Raw genomic sequence first — 9,750 nt, forward strand, 5'->3', positions numbered from 1 at the left:
AGGACCTGGTAACACCTATCTTTTCCTTTTTGTTCTCCAAGGCCTAGGGGTGATAGCTGCCTCTTAAAGTTATCTCAAAGTTCAATTTTTGTTCTATTAACTTTCAACACCTTTCACACTAATGGCCTGTATTAAACTTCCTGTTTTTGAAATAATTACTTTGCTTCTTTTTATAGCCTGGACCCTGAACCATGCATGTATCTCAACTTTCCCACAGTCTAGGGTAGCTGGAACCTTGTAGGATTGTGGTCTCCAGGGTAGGCTGATATTGTGGAAGTCCAGAATGAGAGAAAGGTTAGGGTTTGGTGTTTTTATTTTATTTTGAGGATTTTAAGGTTTTATTAACACAAATACAATGTGTACACAATCTGTCTTTTCATTTTCTTCACTGCACAGCCTGGCTTTGGGATAGGTGATATGATGGCCAGCTGGGTTGCTCTTTCCACAATGGCTTTGTGGTTCTTTGAGGAGACATTGTGAGCAATCTCAGTACAGTAAGATTTGTTGCACATCAGCAGCACTTCAAGCTCCTTGACATTGTGGACCAGGAACTTCCGAAAGCCACTGGGCAGCATGTGTTTTGTTTTCTTGTTGCTCCCAAAACCAACACTGGGCATCAAGATCTGGCCCATGAATCTTCTGCACACCCTACTGTCAATACTTCTGGGTTTTCACCAGTTCCACTTAATTTTGACATATCGGTCTGACTGGTACAAGATGAAGTTCTTGGTCCTCTTTTTTACAATCTTGGGTTTCACGAGAGGTCTGAAAGCAGCCATGGTGCTGAGTAAGAGATACCTGCTACCTCTGTATGCAGCACTGAGGAAGAGACTGGTGTTTTATTTTTTAAATGTTCTTTTGAAGGCCAAGATAGAGACAATGATTTTGAACTTTAACAACTTTAATTTTGGTTTTTCAAAAGCAGAGCTCTCAGATCATCAATTTTTTTGTCACAAACAATAATATTCTCTCTTTCAGCTTATATAAATATTCTAAAAGGCAGGGATGAGGCAAAAGTTATTGGAAATGTAAGCAAGATACTTGGAGGCTATTGATGGTTTCTGAAAAAAAGCCCTGTTTCTTGCCCCTCCACTCTGAGATTAGCAATAGAGCCATCATTGGGTGTGGGGATATGAGAAGAGAAGAGAGGTGTGTCTTCTACTTGCCTGGAAACTGTGTTGGAGTTCCAGTCCCCACTCTGGTGTGAGGGCAGCAGAGCAGAGACAATCAGTGTGTATGGTGTATGTAGGGTGTCTCATTATGAGGAACTGACCACATCCAAAGGCCACAGGTTACTAGTATGGGAAATGAATCCAGCCTGTATGGATAATCCTGTCTGAACATCAAATCCAGTTCCTAAGACAGGGAATTCAGTACTTACAGAGAATCGAACCTGGACAGTGTGTTGTCCAGAATGGACAAATGCCACATCCTCACACCATGACCCTGGGTAATCTCTGCTTCAGGAACTTAGAAGATACTTCATGTGGAGAAAAATGGTGATGGGGAGTCCTATATTGATGTTTTAACTAAATTTTATTAAATTTTACCTGAAATGCCTAACTTTAGGAAAGCTGTTGACTAAGATTATATTATCTCTCCTCAGATGAAATGAGGCTTTAAGGAAGTTATCTTGTTAAAAGTAACATAGAAATATTGCTTCTTGCACATCGGAACTCCTGGACATTTATCCCACTATATATGTTTAGAATGACTCTCCTTTGCAAGGAAGTGCTGGTGCAAGACATTTTTAGACAGGAGGCACCTTTTCCTGTACTAAGAGGAAGAATGGCTTGGTACCTAGGGGAAACAGAAATGATGTTTTGTTGTTTCCAATAGAAAATAGAACAAAGGAATTATTATGAAGATTTTGAGTTTGTTCCTCAGATAAAAAGAAAGAGAAAAGAAACAACCTAAGGCATCTGATATAACCTAGGAGACCAAGATCACAAAACCAAAGATACTTTTGAGGTGCTTTAAAAGAAATGCGTTCAAGAATTTTTCCTGATCTGGGGGAAAGATGGCGGCAACATATGTGGGAACAGAGTCCACTTCCCCCAGCACATGGGTGAAACACCTAGCTGATCTACTGAGAAACAAAGAGAACAGCCAACAGCACCCCAGCGTTTATGAAGATAGGAGACCAAAAAGTATAGAGGACACTGAAAAAAACAGACGGTAAGGGGATTGCTTCAGAACAAAAAGGTCCCTCGGACCAGCACAAGGACCAGGGCGACTGCAGCCCCAGGCCCATACCAGCCAGGCCTGCCACGGGACTCCTGGGAGAGAGTCAGGTTAATGGATCCCTCCCCTGCCAAACAAGGCTTGAGCAGCACTGAGAAGACCTGGTTGCTTGAAGTCACAGGGAGGGGAAGAAGGGCGAAGTGTGGTAGACACACAGAGACTGTGGGCACCAGCTGGGGGGAGTTGAGAGTTGGGCCCTGTGGGGCCCTGACCCAGACAATCCTGGTCTAGCTGGAGAGGTGGGCTGTGTGAGAGGACAGGCCCTTCCTTGTATGGAGCTGCAGGAATGAGCAGGAGGATTTTCTCAAAAAGAAAAAGACCCTCAGGGACACTTTGGGGAATTCTCCTGCAGCAACAGCTCCAGTCTCCTCTCCACCCAGCTGCCTGGCATTCCCGCGGGACTGTGGGGGATATTGAGCCCAAATCCTAAGCACTGGGGGAAGAGTGCATACCACATACCACAGTCACTGACCAGGGAGCATGCAACTCAGAGAGACGTGAGACCACAGGCACAAGAGAGAGTGTGAGTCAAGGAAGGCCCCTTGCGTGGCGCACACCCATAGCCCAGAGGAGGGTGAGTGCCTGAACCTGTGGGTCCTGGGGCTACTGGAGAGTGGGACTGGAGGCTGCCGAGTGCTGATTGGGACAGAGAAGAGCTGGGCTAGGCTGCCTGAGTTGGCTACAGCCAAAACAGACCAGCAAAACTGGCTTGGCAAGCAGGCTGGTTTTTTGTTGTTGTTGTTTTCTTTTGTTTGTTTTTTTAAAAGTAATTCCTTATTATTATTATTTTTTTTACTATTTTTTCTCTTTTAACACCTTCTTCCTCTCTTTCCTTCTTTCTTGTTCTATTCCTTTTTTCTCTCCGTTTATATCTCTTCTTCTGTCCGTCCTTTTTTTTTTAAAGCCCCATAAGTGAGACAATAAAACCTGGAAATGTGAAAAGACCAAAGTTGGACCCAAAGAGGGTGCATCCCAACAGCTGAGACAGTGAAACAAATTTCACTTTGCTACTCCAGAGAACTTGCAAGTTATTGTATATTTGTATTATTATTATTTTTTTCATTATTCTTACATCACTCATTTTATTAGTATTTTTGTATCTCTGTTCTTGCAGTTTAGTCTTCTTCACTTGACTGGTTAATTTGCATTGTTTGACTGGTTTCCCTTTGTTCTCTCACAGCATATTGCTAATTAACTGTCTTTCACTTCACTCGGGTTCCGTTAGCACACTAACCTAGGGCCTATACTCCCTATTCCAGTTATCCCAATCACATTGATTCTGCCATATGATTGTTGCTCCAGTACTATTGCAAATAATAGCTGTTCATACATCTGTAAATACTACACAGAACCCCTCCCAGATCTCAGCCCACTTCACTGTTTCCTGAACTTTATTACTGGTGTGGTTAAATCTATTCTCTCATACATTACACCTATTTTCTACACTTTACTCTCACTTTACCTCATAATCTGACCTCCCACAAGCTCACAGCTTTTTAGATCCAACTCACAAACCCTCCCCCCCCACAACAAGAGTCTTATCTTCTTTCCACCCTTTCTAAAAAGTGGCTAGGTGGGTGAATTATCACGGTTAACACTATATATATCCAAAGGATCTCCTATCACTTCTCTATGGGCTGGTACTTTAAATATCATATAATACACTCCTGCTCTCTTAAACCATTTCCCCTTCCACCTACACCCTACCATAAGAAAGAGTAGGTAGAAGCCGTGAACACCAGGATACCTCCTAGAAGAGGAAAACCACCAACAGCTAAGAACAGGAGAAGGTGAAGGAGGGTGTGGAAGTCACACTAACTCAACCCAGGGCCTATCTGGAAATAACTAAATAGTGAAGAAATTACTCACAACAAACAACTGAACAAGAGAAAGAGAAAAGCCTCAAAACCTTGTACACACGGAACAACCAGCTCCAACACAACCTTCCCACACATGTGCAACAGAAAACAAGAGGTGGGGGACAGACTGACCTTCAGATAACCAGCTGGTGGGAAAGACCAACCAAACAAAGACCCAACAAGAACCAAAAACCAAAGACATACACAGAGCCAACATAAACCACAGCCCAAGATCAGTAAGGTCGTGAGATCAAGGAAATTGTACCACTGAATCTCACAGGTATTCTACCACAGCAGTTTACACCATAAACCCAGGGGGTTAGAACAGAGCAACTTAAGAAGAGGCTAACAGAAAGAGTCTCACAAATAATGGGAAGACAAAGAAACAAGCCCCAAATGAAAGGAAGGAGGAAGTCTCAGAAACAATGCTGAATGAAAAAGGGACAAGTTAACTATCAGATATTGAGTTCAAAGAACTGGTTACGAAGAAGCTTAATGAGCTCACACAGAATTACCAAAAACTACAGAGAAACTACAATTAACTCATGGCAAACTATATCAAAATGAAAAAGGAAATAGAAACTATCAACAAGGGCCAAGAGGAAATGAAGAAAACAATTTCTGAACTGAAGAACACAGTAGAAGGAATCAAAAGCAGGCTCGATGAAGCAGATGATCACATCACCGAACTGGAGGACAAGGTAGAAAAAACACCTAAATGAGCAAGAAAAAGAAAAGAGGCTTAGAAAGAATGAAGAGGGAATAAGGGAAATGCAGGAAAACATGAAACAAAATAATATTCATATAATAGGGATACCAGAAGGAGAGGAAGAGCAAGGATAGAAAACCTGTTTGAAAAAGTAATGGAAAAGTTCCGTAATTTGATGAGAGATTTTAAAAGTCACACAAATACAGGAAACACAGAGAGTCCCAAACATAGGAAACCAGAGAGGCCCACTGCAAGACACATCATAATTAACATTGCCAAATTCCAAGACAAAGAGAGGATCTTAAAGGCAGCAAGGGAGAAACAGGAAGTAACATACAAGGGGGCCCCAATAAGACTACCAGCTGACTTCTCAGTGGAAACACTCCAAATCAGAAGGGAAAGGCGAAAAATATTCCAAGTAATGAAAACCAGAGGCCTGCAAAACAAGACTACTTTACCCAGCAAGGCTCTCAATCAAGAAAGAAGGCCAAATAAGGAGGCTCTCAGACAAAAGAAGTCTAAAAGAATACACCTCCACCAAACCAGCTCTGCAAGAGATGCTAAAGGGAATGCTTTAAGGAAAGGAAGGAAAAGAGAGAGAAAGAGTAACATAGGTACAAAAAATCAGCAATGATTAAGTACCTATCAATAATAACCATAAATGTAAATGGATTAACTGCTCCAATCAAAAGACATAGAATAGCTAAATGCATAAGAAAGCATGACCCACACATTTGCTGCCTAGAAGAGAACCACCTCAGGACAGAAGACATACACAGACTGAAGGTGAAGGGCTGGAAACAAATATTCTGAGCAAACGGACAAGGGAAAAAAAAAGCAGATGTATCAATACTCATATCAGACAAAATTGACTTCAAGAAAAGGACCATAAAGAGAGACCCAGAAGGTCACTTCATAATACTCAAAGGAAGAATCCACCAAGAAGACATAAACATTGTAAATATATATCCACCCAACATAGGAGCACCCAAATACAGAAAGAAAATCTTGGAGGACTACAAGAAACATATTGACAGCAACACAGTTATAGTAGGGGATTTTAACAACCCACTGTTAAAAATGGACAGGTCTTCCAAACAAAATATCAACACAGATTTTGTGTCACTGAACAATACCCTAGATTAAATGGACTTAACTGATATATATATACAGCTTTTCACCCCCAAAGAAACAAAATACACATTCTTTTCAAGTGTACATGGAACATTTTCAAGATAGACCACAAGATAGGACATAAAGCAAGCCTCAACAATTCAAGAAAATTCAAATCATTTCAAGGATTTTCTCTGACCACAAGTGACTGAAACTGGAAACAAACCCCAAGGGAAAAAAAAAAAAACCCTAAAACAGTCATAATCATAGAGATTGAATAGCATGCTATTAAACAATGAATGGGTCAAGAACAACATTAGGGAAGAAATCGAAAACTTTCTGGAAACAAATGAAAATGAACTCACAACAACCCAAAACCTATGGGACACAGCAAAGGCAGTCCTGAGGGGGAAGTTCATAGTGATGCAGGCCTACCTAAAAAACAATGAAACAGTTCAAATAAACAACCTAACCCTATGCCTACAAGAACTGGAGGAACAACAACAAAGACAACCCAGAGCAAGTACAAAAAAGGAAAAAACCAAGATCAGAGCAGAGTGAAATGACATACAGACTAAAAGGAGAGTTCTAAGGATCAATGAATCCAGGAGCTGGTTCTTTGAAAAGATAAACAAAATTGACAAGCATTTAAGTAGGCTCATCAAGAAAAAAAGAGAGAGGATCCAAATAAACACAATTAGAAATGAAAGAGGAGAAATTACAACTGATACCACAGAAATACAAAGCATTGTAAGAAATTACTATGAAGAACTGTATGCCAAGAAATTTGAAAACCTAGGTGAAATGGACACATTTCTAGAAACATATAATCTTCCAAAACTGAAGGAAGAGAAGCAGAAAACCTGAACAGACCAATAACAGCAGACGAAATTGAAGCAGTCATCAAAAAACTCCCAACACACAAAAGCCCCGGACCAGATGGTTTCACGGGACAATTCTACAAAGCATTTATGGAAGAGCTAACCCCTATCCTTCACAGACTATATGAAAAAATCCAAACTGACGGAAGACTCCCAAACTCTTTTTATGAAGCCAGCATCATCCTAATCCCAAAACCAGATAAAGACACAATGAAGAAAGAAAACTTCAAGCCAATATCGCTGATGAACATAGATGCTAAAATTCTCAACAAAATATTGGCAAACCGCATCCAGCAATACATTAAAAAGATCATCCCCCATGACCAAGTGGGATTCATCCCAGGGATGCAAGGATGGTACAATATTCACAAATCAATAAACATATTACACCACATAAACCAAAGCAAAGACAAAAATCACATGATCATACCCATAGATGCAGAAAAAGCATTTGATAAGATACAGCACCCATTTATTATAAAAACACTCAGCAAAGTGGGCATAGAGGGAGCATTCCTCAACATAATAAAGGCCATATATGAGAGACCTACAGCCAACACCATACTCAATGGACAAAATTTTAGAGCTTTCCCATTAAGATCAGGAACAAGACAAGGATGCCCACTCTCACCACTCCTATTCAACATAGTACTGGAAGTCCTAGCCAAAGCAATCAGACAAAAAAAAAAAGAAAAGAAAATAAAAGAAATAAAAGGCATCCAAATTAGAACGGAGGAAAGGAAACTGCCATTGTTAGCAGATGACATGATAGTGTACATGGAAAATCCTACTACTCTACCTAATAAATGAATTTGGCAAAACAGCCAGATACAAAGTCAATACTCAGAAATCAAAGGCATTCTTGTACACCAACAATGAAACATCAGAAACAGAAATCAGGAAAAAAATATCCCATTTGATATAGCAACAAGAAAAATAAAGTACCTAGGAATAAACCTAACCAAGGAGGTAAAAGACCTATACTCAGAAAACTACACAACACTGAAGAAAGGAATTAAGGAAGACACAAACAAATGGAAGCATGTACCATGCTCATGGATTGGAAGAATTCACATCATCAAAATGGCCATACTACCCAAAGCGATTTATAGGTTCAATTCAATGCCTAGTAAAGTACCCATGAGATATTTCACAGATATAGAACGAGCATTTCAGAAATTTATGTGGAACCATAAATGACCCCAAATAGCTGCAGCAATTTTGAGAAAGAAGAACAAAGCAGGAGGGATCACAATACCTAACATCAAACTGTATTACAAGGCCACTGTAATCAAAACTGCCTGGTACTGGCATAAAAACAGGCACAGAGACCAAAGGAACAGAACAGGCAGCCCAGAAATAAACCCAAGTCTCTACAGTCAATTAATATTTGACAAAGGAGGCAGGAGCATAAAATGGAGCAAAAACAGCCACTTCAACAGATGGTGTTCGGACATCTGGACAGCTACACGCAAAAAAAATGAAACTCTATCACCAACTTACGCCATACACAAAAATAAACTCAGGATGGATAAAAGACTTAAATATAAGTTGTAACACCATAAAAGTCCTCGAGGAAAACATTGGCAGAAAAATCTCAGACATTCCATGCAGCAACATCCTCACAGACACATCCCCTAAAGCAAGGGACATAAAGGAAAGAATAAACAAATGGGACCTCATCAAAATAAAAAGCTTCTGCGTGGCTAAAGAAAACAACATTAAAATGAAAAGAGAACCAACAGTATGGGAAAACATATTGGCCAATGATTCCTCAGACAAGGGCCTGATCTCCAAAATATATAAAGAACTCACACGACTCCACTCCAGGAACACAAACAACCCAATTACAAAATGGGCAAAGGACTTGAACAGACACTTCTCCAAGGAAGACATACAGAGGGCCCAGAGACATGTGAAAAGATGCTCAGCATCACTAGCCATCAGAGAGATGCAAATTAAAACCACAATGAGGTACCATCTCACACCACTCAGAGTGGCCAACATAAATCCACAAACAAATGTTGGCGGGGATGTGGAGAAAAGGGAACCCTAGTGCACTGTTGGTGGGAATGCAGACTGGTGAGGCCACTGTGGAAAACAGTATGGAATTTCCTCAGAAAACTAAAAATGGAACTGCCCTTTGACCCAGCAATTCTGCTGCTGGGATTATACCCTAAGAACCCTGAAACACCAATCCAAAAGAACCTGTGCACCCCAATGTTCATAGCAGCACAATTTACAATAGCCAAGTACTGGAAGCAACCTAAGTGCCCATCAGCAAATGAGTGGATCCAAAAACCATGGTATATTTACACAATGGAATTCTACGCAGCAGAGAGAAAGAAGGAGCTTATACCCTTTGCAACAGCATGGATGAAACTGGAGAGCATTATGCTAAGTGAAATAAGCCAGGAGGTGAGGGACAAATACCATATGATCTCACCCTTAACTGGAACAGAATCAATAGAAGAAAAAAGAAAACAAAATACAACCAGAGACAGTGAGGTTGGGAACAGTCTAGCAGTGGCCAGGGGGGAGTGGGGTGGGGACAGTGGGAAGAGGGGATTGCAGGAACTATTATAAAGGACACATAGACAAAATCGGGGGGGATGGTGGGGGTGGGGGAGGGAGGTGGGTTCAGCTGGGGTTGGGGGGAGGGAAGGGGAGAAAAGGCATACAACTGTAATTGAATAACATAAAAATTTAAAAAAATGATAAAAAAATAAAGCAACAACAACAACAACAACAATAACAAAAAGTTGGACTGCTTCTGTAGAAGGAGATCCTCTAAAATAGATCCAAATCATTGCTGGGTTCTGTCAATCTTTGGACTACCCTACCCCTAAACTGTCATCGCACATCTGGAAAATTGTAAATAGCCTCTCAACCATGTTTCCTTACTTCCATTTTTGCTTCCTTACAATCCATTCTTCCCATAGTA

At 40.6% G+C, this 9,750-nt stretch overlaps 1 pseudogene; it reads right to left on the reverse strand.

The window, feature by feature from the left end:
* Positions 1-330: 330 nt before the first annotated feature.
* On the reverse strand, positions 331-824 carry LOC112319289 (large ribosomal subunit protein eL32 pseudogene; annotated as a pseudogene).
* Positions 825-9,750: the final 8,926 nt, after the last annotated feature.

Source organism: Desmodus rotundus, chromosome 11 (genome assembly GCF_022682495.2).
Source record: "Desmodus rotundus isolate HL8 chromosome 11, HLdesRot8A.1, whole genome shotgun sequence".
NCBI classification, from domain to species: domain Eukaryota; kingdom Metazoa; phylum Chordata; class Mammalia; order Chiroptera; family Phyllostomidae; genus Desmodus; species Desmodus rotundus.